The 18,000-nt window shown below is 35.5% G+C and overlaps 1 non-coding gene across 1 annotated transcript; it reads left to right on the plus strand.

Annotated features, from left to right (window-relative positions):
* Positions 1-3,328: 3,328 nt before the first annotated feature.
* Positions 3,329-3,435, plus strand: LOC121105454. Its single transcript, XR_005837982.1, has one exon. It is a non-coding gene; the product is annotated as a U6 spliceosomal RNA (small nuclear RNA).
* Positions 3,436-18,000: the final 14,565 nt, after the last annotated feature.

The raw sequence follows: 18,000 nt of genomic DNA on the forward strand, positions 1-18,000 counted from the left end.
GGTGCTCGGCCTAATAAAAAATTTTTGAGACATGCTTGTTTCATAAGGACTACAGCAATTTACTTTTTTGGTTAGCTGGGTCATGTGGAGAGAGGATCAGGGAGCTTTTATCTTCTCACACTGGGAAGATGGAATTTCACTCCTGATTATTAAAGACCATCCGATGAAGTAACATCATAATCACTTACATTTTATTGAGAACTTACAATGTTCCAGACACAGTGGTTACAAAAGCTGTAACAACTTTAACCTTTACAACGATGCTGTGAGGCGAGCACTGTTATTTCTTCCCCATTTTACAGCTGAGGAAATGGAGGCACAGAGAAGTCAAATAAACTGCTAAAGTTTGCAAGCACAGATGTGTGTGAGCTGGCTGAGAATCTTAACCCTGGCACTAAGTTGTTCTGACTTTCCTGTAATATCACATTGCCTAAAATCAGGATAAGTGTCAAAATAGCAACCCTTTTTTTTGTTTGTTTCCTTTATTGCTTACATTATGAAAACATTATCTGTGATGGTCAAAATTTAATAAGTAAATTTTATCACTTTATCAAAAGAGAGTCCTCTATAAAGAAATAGATGTTTCTGAGTTTTTCCAGGAAATAGCAAGAACAGAGTGATTTGCAAAAAGAAGTTTATATCAATAAATTCAGCAATCTTTGGTATATTCTATATTTCCTTTCTGTGTAGATACATGAATCTATATTAATCTACTATTATAAAACGACAGGTTAAAGGCTAGTACCTACCATTTAAACTCTGTCCTTTCTTGATGGCAAGGTAATTCATTAAAACATTATGCTTAGAGCCAACTTGTAGTGGTCACTGTGTTAGATTTGTGTGTACTGTGACGAATAGCACAGTGTCTTTAATCTCAAGGAACTTATAGTCATACATATAGACATACACATTTGGTCAACATTCACCCAATCATGTAGCAGGATCCTGATATCATGTCATGTGTTAAAACTTGCAGTGACAAATAAGGCACAGTTTCTGGTCTCAAGGAATTCTAAATAATTAGAATACAATATCATGAGTACCAATGAATTACATATAAATTATCTGGTAGTACTGAGAATGGTTTAGGAAGGCTTTAGAGAGGAGATGATACTAAAATTGTCTTAAAGATGAGTAGGAGCCTACCATGTAGACAAATTGGAAATACCATACAAGAAAGACAAATTAGCAGGAGCAGAGGCATAGTTACATAGGAGAACTTGGGGATGTTACAGGAATGTGAGTGGTTTAAATGTGTCTAGACTATAAGAATTGAAATAATAGAAAAAGAATACACATATATTTTTAATTGTTTTATTTTATTTTCATCATGATAAGTGTACTCTTTAATCACCATACCTATTCCCATACCTATTCCCCCATTTGTCCATCCACCTCCCCACTGGTAACCATCAGTTTGTTCTCTATTAGTAAGAGTCTGTTTCTTGGTTTGTCTCTCTCTCTCTCTCTTCCTCTTTCTCTTTCTCTCTTTTTTCTTTGTTCATTTGTTTTGTTTCTTAAATTCCACATATGAGTGAAATCATATGGTATTTGTCTTTCTCTGACTTATTTCACTTTGCATTGTACACTAGTTCCATCCACGTTGTTGCAAATGGTAAGATTTCATTATTTTTTAGACTATAAGAATATCTTGAGAGACTAGCAGAGAATGAGACTGAAATACTAGGGAAGGCTCATATCATGCCTAACCCTCATTTATTTTCTCGTAATAGCATATTGTACCCTAACTATATGTCAAGTATATATATAAAGACACAGAATGTCTTCTTCATGCTGTGGGGATAGTGACACTAAATTATTTTTTGAAATTTGTGCCCTCAAAGATGAGTCCACTTATGTGTAGGAGCATATAATTTTAATTTGGTCTTTCAAAGATTTGAGTGATTTGAGAAAAAATACAGAAACCATTCAGAGATTGTTATGCTGTATTTATAAGAAAAAATAGGAAAATTATCTAGAATATTTGATATTTATATTTATTTTATGAGAGAAGAATAAAATTCTATGTCTGGAGAACATTCTGATCAGCTAAAGAGATTTTATTACAACTTTAAACAGCCACAATAATTAAATATTTTCCTTAGGTATCATTTGTTATTTTGGTTTTCTTTCCCACCGTCCCTGGCCTTGCTTTTTAGATTATTAAAATCACTTGCATCTGTTATGATCTCAAGCTATGGTTCTTTTTATAGCTGACATTTTGAATTTATTTGTAATCTCATTTGCTGTTTTCCTTGCATTTTGTTTTTCTTATTATCAAACAACCTATTTCTTATTTGCAAGTCTGCAGCCTCCTCTCTACCAAGATCTAGTTTGCATTTTTTATGTTCCTAAAAGAAACAGAGAATCTGCTAAAATAAAAAAATATTCAAAGTTGAATCGAGTTCAGCTCTTCAGTGCTTTTTGAGTTACTACCTTTTCAACTCCAGGAAACTTCTGAGTTAAAAGGTGGCTTTGGGAACAAGTGAAGACGGTTTTGCCGATCTTTTATTCTCAAGAGAAATTTCTTCACAGTACAGTCACTCAGAATGAGGTTTGGAATACTGTAGATTTATCTTTTTTGGAACATCTTTCTGCATCTGAAATATTTTGAGGATGTCAGTAGGCATTTAATAAGTACTGAATAATAGTACTAATAACAAGTACTAAATAATAGACTCATGCAAATATTTTTATATTACCTACTAAGTTTCTCTGTGATATTTCACACTCCCCATAGACTGAAGAAGCCTACCCTCAGTTGGATCTTTCTTCTACCTAGAGCATAACCAGATTCTTCCAATTTGCTTCTAATTCACTATGCGACATTTGCAGAGATATCATTTGGTGAGTTTTCTTCTTCCATTCATATTTTTACTGCTTTTCTCTAGGGTGATGGATTGAAAGTAATACTAAGAAAAACAAGACATGATTCCTTCCTCAAAGAACTTAAAGTTGACTAGAAGCTATAAAAAAAGATGGAACTCAATAATATAAATACAAATTGGGATTGAAGTGAGGGAAAGATAATTTTTTTAATAAAAGGTATTTTTAGGTATAGATTGTGTGAGTGATGTATTCCTATGCAAAGGAAATGAAAAAATAATGAAATTGAGAAAGTATAAGGATTCTTTGCAATAACAGACAATTTGGCTGGAACATTTAATTAACTGAGAATATTGTAGATGATAAGGTTGGAAGGATAGTTTTGGGTCATATTATGGGGGATTTAGAAAGCAGGCTTAGAGATTAAGATTTAATATGCCGAGACAAGAAAAGGAAACAGAGGAGTAGCATGGACAAAGAGATGTATTAGGAAAATTTAGCTGTGCTCACTTTGGCAGCACATATACTAAAATTGGAACAACACAGAGAAGATTAGCATGGCCCTTGTGCAGGGATGATATACAAATTCATGAAGTATTCCATACTTTTCAGCTTAAGAAACATAGTGATAACGTAATAGTGTTGTATGGTGACAGATGATAGCTAGATTTGTGGTAAACATAAGCATAATATTTAGAGATGCTGAATCAGTATGTTTTATACTTGAAGTGAACGTGACATTGTGGGTCAACTATACTCAAATAAAAAGATTTAAAATAGAGAAAATTTGGCAGCAATGTGTCAGCAGACTGGGGTAGGAGAGACTCTTGAATTAGAGGGCCAGCCAGAAGGTGTTCATGTAGGTAGGAACTGATAAGGGTCTGAGTCAGCATAATGGAAACGCATTCTGGAGACAGTGGGGCTATCTACAGGACTGGCCACATTTTGTTTGGGTGGCACAGTGAGTGGAAGAGCCATGAATGAATTTAAGATTTTTTTAATTTTTTAATTTTTTTTTTGTGATCAAGAGAACAGTGAGACTGTTAAATAGAAGTCAGGAGGAGAGTAGGAGGGGGAGATTTTGAAAAAGATAGGTTGATAATTTTAATTTTGTATATATCATGGTAGAGAATTCCAGCAGGTTTTGGACATAGATTTAAAAGCTATATGTATGGATGGTTGAAAGCATAGGAAATTACAAGATAATTCAGGGATAGAAAGTAAATAAGAAAAAAAAAATTCAAGAAGAAAAAAATAGGTACATATTCTTAGAATTGGAATACGTTGTGGTAAGAACTACCACAAAGGCAAAGGAAGGTGCCATAGACCTCTATCAGAGTCTTTTTGAGTCAGGAAAAGCTTCCCAAGGAAGAGAAGGCTAAGTTGGTATTTGCAGCATGATTAGGGGTTGTCAGAAAGAGATCAGGTGAGAGATAGAATGCTCTGTGGATTCAGGACAGTAGTCTCTTAGGCCAGACCTAGGAAGGCTCAGTGTCCTGTGAAGTTCCTCCCTTGGAATCTAATAACAAGGCCTACATATTCCTTTAGGCATAGGTCTCTTACAACTTCAAGCTACTTTTTTTCCCCCAAAGAGGCTCCCAGATTTATAAGGTAATTATGTTTTAGAAGGTCTTGTACAACTCTGATTTTTCCTTAAGTCAAAACTGTATATCCAAATTGTCTTGCTAAGGCCTTTAAATTTATCTTGATTTCCTGGATAATAAGCAGAGGGTTTAGTTAATAATTCCCACTATATTGGCTATAAGCCAAAATTTGGACCTATATTTATTAGTCTTAACTCCTGCCTTTTAAAAACCTTTTCTTGAAATATATGCTCTATCTGAAAATTCCCCCATGTTCATACATTTTTTTCCCTTTAATGTTTGCTATGCTCTTTGACAATTTGCTTTGTAATTTTTCCTAACATATTAAGGTGCATATCTGCTTTCATTTTTATTAGCTTTTGTAGCATCACTGGAGGCCTTTTTTTCTGAAAATTAACAAAGGTTTAAAATTATTTTATAATTCTATGAACAGTTATAAGCACAGCTTAGAATTTTTGTAAGTGTAATAATAATACCAATACCAGTGATACCGAGGTATAGTCAAATACTACTACAAACATTGATACTACTGTATTAATGAATGTTAAGTATATTCTAAGACTGTCTTGTTCAGTATAGTAGTCACTAGTCACATGTGGCTACTGAGTACTTGAAATGAGGCTTGAACTAAATTGAGATATACTCTAAGTGTAGAATATGCATCAGATATAAAAGATGTTGCATTTCTCTTGGCAAGCACTGTTCTAGGGCATGCTAATAGAAGCTTTTAACTGTCCTTTAAGATCAGAAATTACCCATATGGGGGGGAAGATATTAATATTATTCCCATGTTATAGATGAGAAAGCAGGTCCCATTACAGCTAATCAGTAGAGGAGAAGCCATCTGTTCACTGTGGCTCAAACGAGGACTGGTTTTCAAACAGAAGATAGAAGTTGTTGTTAGGCTCGAAGCACACATTTGAGAATTTGCTTCTGCCTTTGCTTTGATAATAACTTTGCCATTTCATATATGACACCTGAAGTTGGCTTCATTATCACTGTCAGTTTTAAAGGCACAGAACCTTTCACATAGGTGTGCACTATCCAAGTGCATTGTGTATACCAAAATATATAATATACAGCACAATGTGTAATGTACTTGAAACTGGACGCAAATGCAAGGCTAAACAACTTACCTAGACCTGGAAGTTGTTGCAGAGACTAAATGGAAGGGCCCCAGCTGCATGCTTTATTCTTATAATCTAGTTCTTATGTGTAAGCTAGAGTATTGTTAATATCTTTGTGATCCACTGGGATAAAACTTGGTACCAATTGGATTCCTAGCCTCTTCTAGTTTCTAACTGGAGCTTAGAGTTTTCATTGCTCAGTAGATCCCTAGGTGGTGCTTTTTTGTAATGAATTATAGAAAGCTCTTTTGGGTCTAACTTTGATAGTGGTTCTGCCCCTGCATGGAGATGAGCCTCAGAGAAATCACACTTCAAATTTTTTATGAAGCCACTTCTTTAATTTTTTCTTTAGTCAAATGTTATCATGCCTATAGCTATCCACTAAGATGGAAGAATTTGAAGAATACTCTCTAAAGAATCCTGATTCTTTTCTGTTCCTTCACCCTCAAGCTCCTAATAATAGCCACTATTGTATTCAGAGCCTGAGAGACTGTGCCTTCTTTCCACATGTCCCCTGTTTACTTCTTCGTTTCAAGAGTGCCATATACTTGGTGAATCAAGAATCTACTCGTGTATTATTAACATCACTATATGCAGTTGTACATTGTGTACTCATTCTGTACTATATTCCTGGTAGTCACAATGAACCAGTTTTTAATATTTCGGACACAGTAGGAGCTGTTTTGCAACTTCTCTTGGGGAGTGTTGATCTGTTGATGTCAGTTCCATCATAAGGCACATTTGTTTTAAATGTTAATATTGTAACACAAAAGAGACAATGATGCTTTGTTAAAATTTTATTTGAAGTGTCTTAGGAAGTATTAAAAATATTTGCCATTGTTTTTTTCTTGGAATACTTGTATTTCCTCAGCTAACCATGCACTCTTATATAATTAACCCTCTTGATAATTTTCAAGTTTTAGCAACTGTTTGCAATATTTCTAGAACAATTTATGAAATAAGCACTTAGAGTAGCACTTTCTCTATGCCAGGTACTGTTTTACATGCATTAGAAAATATTAATTCATTAATGCTGTGATTAAAAGAGTAAATATGTATATCCTGGTGATGAACGAATTATGAAAAACTAAGTACATTCTTGGGTGTAAAATATACTTTAAAATTATTGTAGTAATAATATTTTCATTGATTAAAAAGCAAGTAGAAAAGCATGATGCAGCATTAATATTGACTATATTTGAAGATCTGTTTTTAGGAGAATGAAAACTATCATTTATCTATCCTTGCAACGATCTACCTACTTTAGAATACTTTTTACTTCAAAAGGGTTTTTAATGGTTTGTAGTGTTTGAATATATATAATAGAACAAATGACTTAAGCAAGTGAAAAGCATGATCAGAAATAATTTAGAAGAACAAAAATATTTGTACTGGAATCCGTGAGGAGGTAGTCACAACATCTAAACACTCTATTTTTCGATTCTCTTCCTTACCACAAAAGGGAAGGAACATGGGATGAATCATAATTTTTGTATGATAAAAAGTCAAATGAGTTTGTCTGGAAAGTCATTTTTTTCTTAGTACTAAAGTCTAGGAGAATATTCTTTGGGGGGTCTCTTACATAAGAAATGCCAAGTGAAAACGTATTTCCACTGTGAGAATGAGCATCTTCTAACGATATTACATGGTAACTCCACAAACACCTTTCTGGTAGTAAGCATGCTAACATAATCCAGGTACACTGTTTTACTACATGGAATTTAATAAATACAAAGCACACAGAACACCTAAAAATTAGTCAGGACACAAACCCCACAGGTGCTCACATTTTCAAACTTCACTGCTTTCAGCTGAGCTTCAGTACACCTTTGAGAGCAGTTAGTTTAAAGCAGTGCATTCTGGCTAGTGATTACACTTTCTTCCATTACTGGGGAGGAATCCTATATTTGGCAGATAGTTAATATGCGTTCTGCAACACTGAATGATATTATGATATTCATCCTTGCTATTCATGGCCCAACAAGGGTTAGTACCTCCAAGATACTATTCTCCTTGAATTCAAGATATGCCTCTCTGTGTGTTCCTCAGTACCATAAATACATTTTATCATAACCCTTATAATGGAAGTATGTTAATCTTAATTTTATTTCGTATTTTGGTCTGTCTTCTCTGGTCTCTGAGCTATTTGAGAGCAGATGCCCTCTTATCACTGTAGTTCCAGCACCAGTACAGGCGTGACACATTAGAAAGTATTTGATATATATTTAGTAAATGAATGAATAAATGCGTGAATTAACTTACCACTGATTGGTATTTGCATTCAGACAAAGGACTATGCTTAACAGATCTCTAGGGATACCAATAGCAATGTCCTAGAACATATTTTTAAGTTTTATGATGATTTTATGAAGCTACTTTTCAGATTTTCTCTAATTATAGATAAAGTCATAGTCAGCCAGGAGGCTGTGAAGTCGGGGTTTTATTTTGACGGAGGCTCTGTTCCTCAGTTTTCCAGTACCAGAGAACTGATCTGTCATAATTTTATCCAGGAGGGTTCAGTTTCATGCTGGTCAAATTTATAGGAGATGGATTTGTAAATCAGAATTCCAGTTTAATGATTTATGAGTGATATATCTTTAACTTAGAAATCAGAATCATTGGTGGCAGAGAAGAGAGTTTCATATAAATTATAAATTAGAAGATTGCATGATGGGGGCGCCTGGGTCGCACAGCGGTTAAGCATCTGCCTTCGGCTCAGGGCGTGATCCGGCGTTCTGGGATTGAGCCCCACATCAGGCTCCTCTGCTATGAGCCTGCTTCTTCCTCTCCCACTCCCCCTGCTTGTGTTCCCTCTCTCGTTGGCTGTTTCTATTGCTGTCTAATAAATAAATAAAATCTTTAAAAAAAAAAAGAAGATTGCATGATGAAGGCATAAAATGATTTTGGGTGCTCATGAAGGTATGTCTGTCAGGGTATGGCAACCAAATGTATTACTTGAAAGGCATTTTTATCTAGGGAGCTGTCCCAGTCCATTAGCCAATTGATATTTCTAGTAAAGGGATGATGGAACCCAGATAGAGCTGACAATAACAGGTGGTCCATGAAAAAGCAGTTTGATAGTGGAGTCAGTGAAAAAAAAAAGTATAGACTCCTCTTGGAGGCTCTCAATTGATTATAGGAATCTTTCCATAAAGAAATTTGATTCACTTAGTTTATATCTATCTAATGAATTTAATCATCAGTGAATCTAACCTTGGAACAATTTTTATTGAGCCACTCATGAACATTTATTTTAAAAAAACTGTAGGGCAATGAGTGTGACAGACACTTTTCAAGGTACCTAGGGGACACATTTGTGAATCAGACCAACACATTCTGCTGTTTCCCAGCACTAACAATGTAGTGGGATAGGAGTACCATGGGGTGGATAGTCAATAGAGAAGGAAGAAAAGAAACAAAAAGAAATTATGTTTTGGGATATGTATTATAATGAAACTAAATAAGATACTGAGATTCTGAATCACAGGGAGGAACTTGCTTTAGATGGCGGCAGATGCAGGACCATGTCTATGAGGAAGTGAGGTATAAACTGTACGGTGTATAAGCTGTGAAGGCTGAGAGGGAGCCAGCCATGCAAAGCAAAGAGGATTCAGGCAGAGAGAACATCATGTACAACTGAAGGGTGTTCAGTGGAAACAATCTCAGAAAATACTGTTCTTTGTGTATAGAACCAACTGATAGTTCTGTGGGGCAGAGTTAAATTTCAACTGAACAAACTCAGACCCCCAGAAGGACCTGAAAAGATCATTCTTGGGGAAAACAGGATTTCTGCCTCACCTCTTGTTTCTCAGTAAGAATAAAAGGAGTTTCTTTCTAGATGCCCCTTAGGAGAATTTGTCCTCGCTTTTGTGCCTAGTTTTTGCCTACATGTGCATCTCTCCCAAATGCAGGGGTCTCCCCTGAATTGTGGTCAATGGTGAATATGCTCTAGTTCTGGTCTATAAGTTTTCTCTTCTCTCTAACCCTCCTTCCCCTAATGTGACTTTCCCCCTCTTGGACTGTGCAAATTGTTGTTATTATTATTTTTTGTCCAGATGTTGATAATAATACAACCTTCTTGCATGGGTACAAGTGATGTGATGTTATTTGATATTTCACTGTGGTGACCTGGCTTCATTGCACGTTCCTACCTTGCCAGTCCTATGCTGTGACTCTTGGGTCAGATTTCCCTCTCATCCCTGGATGGCTGAATGGAGTGTGGCCTTTTCTCCCCAAATGACTTCAAAAGCTAGAGTGCTCTAGTTTCATGATTCATGTTAAGCACCTCACTGATACCCAAAGAAAATGGTCTTTCACCTTCCATCCTGACTCTCAGCTTCTTCTTCTGTCACTGGCAGTCAGGAACTGCTGGACTGACCTGCAGTTCAAAGTTCAAGCTACATCAGAAATGAGAAAGGCCATTTTGAGGACTTCAGAAATGGGAAAAGGGAGGGAGAACAGAAAGTACAATGAAAATCTAGAGGTGTGCCTTCAGGTGAAATTTAGTTCTGCTACTTTAAAAGGTCAGAGGAAAGGGAATATAGCTGTGGAAAGAAAGCTCTGGAGAAGCAAACCTTACCTTGTTGGGAGAGACAAACAATGCCCCTACCCCACCTCCACCCTCCAAATTATGAGTATTTTTTTTTTTTTTTTTGCATATAGGGAACTCTTCCTCTGGTGATATGGCCAAAATCAGTAAACTTAATTGTAATATGTTAACAAAACCAACCCTAAAACTGAGTTCAGTTGTTAAGAATGTGGGCACCTTGGGGCGCCTAGCTCAGTCAGCTAAGCATCTGACTCTTGATTTTGGCTCAGGTCATGATCTCAGAGTTATGAGATTGAGCACCACATTGGGCTCCATGCTCAACAGAGAGTCTGCTTCTTTCCCTCTCCCTCTGCCCTTCCCCCTGTTCTCTCTCTCTCTCTCAAATAAATAAATCTTAAAAAAAAAAAAGAATGTGGGCATCTTTTCCTCCAACACTTACATTTCGTAAAGACTTGAGATAGAATCTCTGTTTGTAATTTTCATTAAAATAATGGCTATTATTTTTCTTAGTTATACAAATAGAACCTAAAAATTTGACTTGGAATGCAAACATACACACACACATGAAAATAAGACACTCCCATAATTTTAACTGCCAACTGCTCTGTTGCCACAAATTTAATTGTTCTAAACATTTAACATATCTAAACATGCAAGAAAGTGGGGCAGAGGGACACATGTAATCTCATAGATCAGGTGCCTAAGTCTTGGTCCACACGGAACGAATATCACTAACTCAGTTTTTAAAAATCCTTATGGCAAATTACAGTTTCCAAGATTAAAGTGTTCCTTACTTTTTAGATGAGAGTTTTATGGTACATCAGGAGGTGTCTTCAGAAAGGGAAGATCACTTCATAAAGTGACACTTAGATTCCAAAGTAGACTGATATCTTCATTTTATCTTCTTGGTTGGAGGGTAGTTTTGCTCATCTTCAGTTTGTGGTTTCAAACTCAACTGCCCAGGGAGGCCAGGCAGGGAAAGGAAGAGAGAGAGAAAAGCGAAAGGGGGGGGGGCAGGGAAGCAGGGAGGCAGGGGGCAGGGAGGGAGAGCAGGGCCAGTGCAGCACAAGACGACATGGTGAGGACTGCAGAGACCTGAAGGGTGCATGCCCCAGCCAGAGGAGGCAGCCTCAGGTTAGCTCCAGCAACTGCTATCATGTAGGAATGTGATTATTGAGTGCTGGATGTCCCACTTTCAAAGGGAAACTGAAAACTCAAAATTTCACAAGAAATATCCTTGTTTTTAAATACTAGTAGCTCACTTATTTTTGTTGTTGTTGATTTTAACTGAGTGAAAAAAAAACCCAACTAGGTCAATGACTGTTAGTTTATAGTCTCTTAACTAGAGAGTAGAGATCGCTGATCTTGCTCCCGGATTTAGTGATTATTTTTTTATTTTGGGACTAGTCCACCACCATGGAATCTTTCATTATAAAGACATTTCTGAATTTTTGTTAAATGAAAAAGACTAGAAGCTATGATCAGGAATGCAGAAAAGCTCAAAATCAGACAATGGTCAAAATTAAATCGCCGTTTTAAAAAGAAGAAAACCTTTCTATGAAACTTATGTTCAAATTGCATTTTTTATTGATTCATTCATTGAGGATTTAGTATTGAGGAACCTTCTGATGGAAATCAAGAGCAGTGATAACCTCCTCACCTGTAAATTATGCTAAAATGACCTTTTTTCGGATCATACACATTGACTTTAAAATGGAACCTCTATATGTACTTTATTGAAATACTGATGTTCAGACTTGTGGCCTGAGTTATGTGAAAAGGATAGATATGGTAAAATTATAGAAAGTTATTATCAAATAGTAAACATCAGCAAATACATATCAAGGGAATCATTAAGGTATAGGACTTAAGTGTTTTAATTTACACATTTTTTAATTCTATGTTTTTCTGAAGTATTAGATCTCTAATAAGGAAAGCAGAGTTTTTGCACCCTTGACAGCTTTTATATATGTTTCTATTAAGTCAGTGCATGTTCCTTGTCTTGTTTAGTCTATGATACACAGTTTCCTAGACATGTATGCTGTACCAAATTTTTTCATCTTTTTAATATTGCTAAATTAAAATTGAGAACATTTCGGTTATTTATAGTTGGCTAATTGCAATTAATAAGCTATCACTTTTACCATTCATATTTGTCAGTAAAATATTAGCATGAAAATATCATGAAAATATTATAATAGAAATAGACATTTCTATTATAAAAGAAGAAACCCTTGCATTTAAAAAAAATCTTCTGAATATTCTGCATGTAAATGATTTTCAGCAGCTGTGTTAATGCTGATAAGGAAATACTTAGTCTCTATTAATACACATTGTTCTGAAGCTGGAAGAAATAGGTATATGTGAGAGTGAATTCAATGCGTAGTTTCATCGAAGTGATGGATACTCAATTAATGGTCTTATTTTCCTCTTCTAATTTTTCTGCAGCAAGGTGTCGGATGACCTTGCATATACTTGATAATAATAAGTTTCATTTGCAACTCTTCTTCTGAGAAGATGAAATGGTTAGATTGAAAAATATTTTTAAAAGGACTCATGTCACCTATTGTGATAAGTTTAAGTATCTATCTTATGACGATTTCATGACAATCTGCTATATGCCAATGGTTGTATTTATAGTTCATATAAAATAATGATTAACTTCTATAATCTGACGTAATTCTTCTCTTGAGATGACTCAAAATTGAATTATTAATGCCGTAAAGTTATCTTTAACATTTTTCTATCTTACGTAGTAAAAATAGATTTGAGCACTTAAATTTCAAGTTCTAAACCAAGTGAACTGAAACTAAATTTAAGAAAATAATAAGAAATGGTAGAAATTTGGAGCTTGAAGAGTGTGTGGCCTATTAAAAACAAATGTTGGATTTGTGAAGATTAATGACAGGGAAGAATGAGAATCTCTGTGCAACAGAAATCCCTATCATCTTGTGTGTTTATTAAAACATTGTTTCCTTTATTTCATTAGAACTAGTAAATGAGTGATAGGTAATGGTTTATTTTTTGTGTGAGGAATTACCTTGTATCACCCAAAGTCACTCTGGGTTTGCCTGTATTTTTGTAATATTTTAAAGACATAAAAGCTCTTTCATATTTATGACATTTGGTTCTCACATCACCAATTTGAAATATGTAGGGAATCTGTTTGTATTCTTACTTTGCAAATGAAGAATTTGATTTGCAAGAAGGACATATAGCTAATATCAGGAGAACCAAGGCTTGAACACATGCTTTTGGATTCCAAGTTCAGTTGTCTTTCAGGGGGTTTAAAGTCCTTGTTCAACAGTAGATGCAAGATCAGTCTATTATTAAAAAAGATTGGGCTCCAACCCAGGTCTTTTTACAAAAATAAAAATTCTTTTTTTTTAAAGGTCTTTTTAAAAATTATTGTGTTATGTTAGTCACCATATAGTACTTCATTAGTTTTTGATGTAGTGTTCCATGATTAATTGTTTGCATATAATACCCAGTGCTCACTGCGATACATGCCCTCCTAAATACCCATTACCGGGCTAACCCATTCCCCCACCCTTCTCCCCTCTGTAACCCTGTTTGTTTCCCAGAGTCCATAGTCTCTCATGGTTCATCTCCCTCTCTGATTTCCCCCCCTCATTTTCCCCTTCCTTCTCCTAAAGTCCTCCATGCTATTCCTTATGCTCGACATATAAGTAAAACCATATGATAATTGTCTTTCTCTGCTTGACTTATTTCGTTTAGCATAATCCCCTCCAGTTCCACCCATGTCGATGCAAATGATGGGTATTCATCCTTTCTGATGGCTGAGTAATATTCCATTGTGTATATGGACCACATCTTCTTTATCCATTCATCTGTTGAAGGACATCTCCACTCTTTCCACAGTTTGGCTGTTGTGGACATTGCTGCTATGGACATTGGGGTGTATGTGCCCCTTCTTTTCACTACATCTGTATCTTTGTGGTAAATACCCAGTAGTGCAATTGCTGGGTCATAGGGTAGCTCTATTTTTAGCTTTTTGAGGAACCTCCATACTGTTTTCCAGAGTGGCTGTACCAACTTGCATTCCCACCAACAGGGTAAGATGGTTTCCCTTTCTCCACATCCTCTCCAACATTTGTTGTTTCCTGCCTCGTTAATTTTTGCCATTCTAACTGGTATAAGGTGGTATCTCAGTGTGGTTTTGATTTGAATTTCCCTGATGGCTAATGATGTTGAATGTTTTTTCATGTGTCTGTTAGCCAAAACTATAAATTCTGATTTTTTTCTCACTATCTTATGCTTATTTTGGCATCTTCATATAAGACTAAGGCCTTAGTTGTCTGACTTAGAGCAAATTAATACGCTTCTCTCTGTAGGTTTTAAGTTTCCCTTTGGTAAAATCAAGACAATGGGACTTTTGATTTTTTGTTTCTTTCAGTGATCTAGTGTAAAGTGCAGTCGAATAAAAGACAGTTAACACATGTATGGGGAGAACACATCTTGGCAGCTTAAGAATCACATATGCTTAATATGCAAAGAAACATAAAGAACAGCTTGCAAATAAACAAGAAAAAATATGCACATTAAAAGTATGCAAAGGATACAAATAATTCATAGAAGAATTATAAAAATGACCAATAAACATATGAAAAGACACACAGCCTGTCTGGCCATCAATAATAAGATTTTTTCCAATAGATTAGCAAATATCAAAAATTGTTGTTATATGAAATGTCAATAAAGATGTGGAAGAAACAGATTCTCATTATATAGTTAGTAAAAACAAAATGGTGACTCGATTTAGAGGATAATTTGGCATGATTTATCAAAAAAATCAAAATGTCATACCTTTCAGGTTTTTCATTCCTAGATTTCTATTAACAGGAATGTGTGTATATGTAAATGAAAAGATATGTGAGAATGCTTATTACAGCCTTGTGTGAAATACTAAAAAGTTGGAAACAAGCTTGGGTGCCTGGGTGGCTTAGTTAAGAGTCCAACTCTTGGTTCTGGCTCAGGTCATGATCTCAGGGTTGTGCGATTGAGGCTATGTCAGGCTCTACACTCAGCAGGGAGTCTGCTTGAGATTCCTCTCTCCCTCCACCTCTGTCCCTCCCCTCACTAGCACTCCCTGCCCTCACTTGTGTTGCTCTGTCTCTTTCAAAAAAATAAATAAGATCTTATAAAAAAAGAAAAGTTGGAAACAACCTAAATGCCCACCAATACAAGGAAAATGAAATAAATTATGCTTCATATATGCAGCAGCATATTAATCATCAGATAAAAAAATGAGGTATATGTGAGCTGTCATGAAAATACTCTAAAATACAGTAAATGAACAAAGTAAAATCTAAGACAAAATATGCAATATGATTATGCTTATATCATTTCACCCCCCAAAAAAACCATGCAACCTAAGTATATATTTTATACATATGTAAAATCACAGAAGGAGGTGTGACAAATATCCACCAAACCATTACTAGCATTTTCCTTTGAGAAAAAAAATAAACTTGGGGGTTGGGATGATAGTATGATAGGTAGTTCACTTTCACTATGTATACTTCTATATTTTTTTAAAAAGTATAACCAGGGATGTATTTATATTTTATATCAGATACATTAATATTTTAAAATTTGGGCTTATTATTCTCCATTCATTATATGAAAAGGATCATGATATCAACTTGTCCCATTACTGGCGATTTTAATTTTATTCACTTGGTTATGTCTGTGGTATTCCTGTCAAATATACATAACCTGAGTATGATTTTGAGGAAAAATCCCCAGTTGTTGAAGAAGTTCACGTAGAGGATGTGACCATCGGTTGACCCTCAAGCTGGACCTGGACAATTGGAATTTCTTCACCCTCCTCTCTGTCCTCAGAATGTACATTCTGCCTGCTATTCCCACACTAGGAGCTGTTTCAAAGACATGGCCTTGAGAGAATAAGGTGTTCTTGAGACCATATGGGCATTGTGCATGACTGAACCCAGTTAAGGCCTCTGTATAAACTTTTAAGTTAAAGTTATCTTGCTGCAGCCCAAGACAAGCCATGTATGTAAGTTCCCTTGTTTATTAAATCTGCCACCTACCAATCTGAAGTGGACTGCTGCTTTGTTCTCTCCTTGCCTTTCATGGATAGGGGCCAGTTTTTGAACCAACACCTATTTATGAGACTTTTCTTAAAAAATATCAAAGTGAAGAATGCAAAAACAGGTGGGTGGAACTGTTCTAGATTAAAGAGACTGAACAGACATGGCAATGAAATACAAAACATGATTTGGGATTTTCTTTTGCAATGAAAGAACAATATTGCAACAAATAGAGATATCCAAATTAGGTCTATAGGTTAAAACATACTAGTTAATAATACTTGGTATATAAACATACTAGTATAAAATTCTAAGGTCGTCCTTTCTTCCTTTCAAAATTTGACTGTACTGTTACACTGTCTATTAGCAAGAGAGCTTCTATAGATAGACTGAGGCCAACCTAGCATGTGAATTTTTGTTTTCGTACCTGGATGTCTGTATGATTCTTTCTTTGGTCCTTATGGTTCAGTAACTTCCAGAGGTTATGTCCCAGTGCTGACCTTATTGTATTGATTTTTCTTGGAATATGCTATACTTCTTTGATCTGCAGACTAAAGTCATCATTTCAGGATTGTTCTCTTCTATTTTAGATTGAGTATTTTTTTCTGATCTTCAGTTCTTTTTTTTTTTTCCCAGAAAAACATCAATAATGCACTTGTTAGATCTCTTATGTTCTATGTCTATTATCATTTATACTCAATTTTAAATCATTGTCCTTTTTCATGTTTTCTGTGAATTGCAGAATTCTATTCATTATATTCCTGACTCTGCATGTGTGTGTGTGTGTGTGCACTTGCGTGCGGGTACTAATCTAGCATTTGTCTCTATTGTGTTGTTTTTCCTTTTACTCTTCTGTTCTGAGCTCATAAGCTCCCTTTTCACCTCTTTCAGTAGTCTCTTCTTTGAACATTGAACCTGCTCCTTGATCTTTAAAAAATTTGTTTTAAAGAAAGAATTCAGAGCTATAATTTCTTTGAGGGACTAGAAATTCTTTGCCTGACTTTTCACATTTCATTGGGTTAATTTTCATTTGGTTTGTGTTCCTCATCTGCCTCTTTTCATTCCTCCCTCCAGTTTAATGCATGTTCCATATTGGTTTCTTTCTGATTATGTTTAATCCGCAAATGAAATTGCTTAATGTCTGGAAGAACAGAATGAGAGCAAGAGAGGAGATATGGGGAAGGAGGAGATCTATGACTGCATGCACTTACCATTTGTGGCCTTGTGGAGACTTTCATCAAATCTGTCATTTTATTACTTTGCTTTTTTAATCTGGGTCATATCAGTTTTGCTAGGAGGATGATATGGCTCAGAACAAGGTCCCTTGGGCATGGATTGGCTGTATTTTAATCTGGTAATTTTTGCCCATTCTTCCTCCTAATTACTAATTCATGTCTGGTGATCTTTGCTCTACTGAGAATTTAGGGGATAAATAATAGAAATGTGGCAGCATGATTCAATCCTTAATATTTAATGACATAGGAATATTTAAAGGAATCAAATCGTTACAGGACCGCCACCTCTTCTGCTGCCCATTCATCCTTTAGATTTCAATGTTCCAAACAGAGTCATAGCTTAAACCTTTTTAGATTGAGGTACTCATTTGGTGGGGTGGGGGGGAATTCTGTACTTGCTAGAGCTCTAGCAGGCACAAGTTGACTCTTAGCACTTCTCTTCTTGGTCCAGAACCCATCGTGTTTGGCAGGTGAACTTCGTTGTATGAGTTTTGGAATTGAGGGAGTTAATTTATTGAATATGGATTATTTTTTCTGTTTTTCATTCCTTTTATTGTTTTTAGTGAGGTTTTTGTTGTTTTGTGG

The sequence above is a fragment of the Ursus maritimus genome, unplaced genomic scaffold (genome assembly GCF_017311325.1).
Source record: "Ursus maritimus isolate PB19 unplaced genomic scaffold, ASM1731132v1 scaffold_26, whole genome shotgun sequence".
Taxonomy (NCBI): Eukaryota; Metazoa; Chordata; class Mammalia; order Carnivora; family Ursidae; genus Ursus; species Ursus maritimus.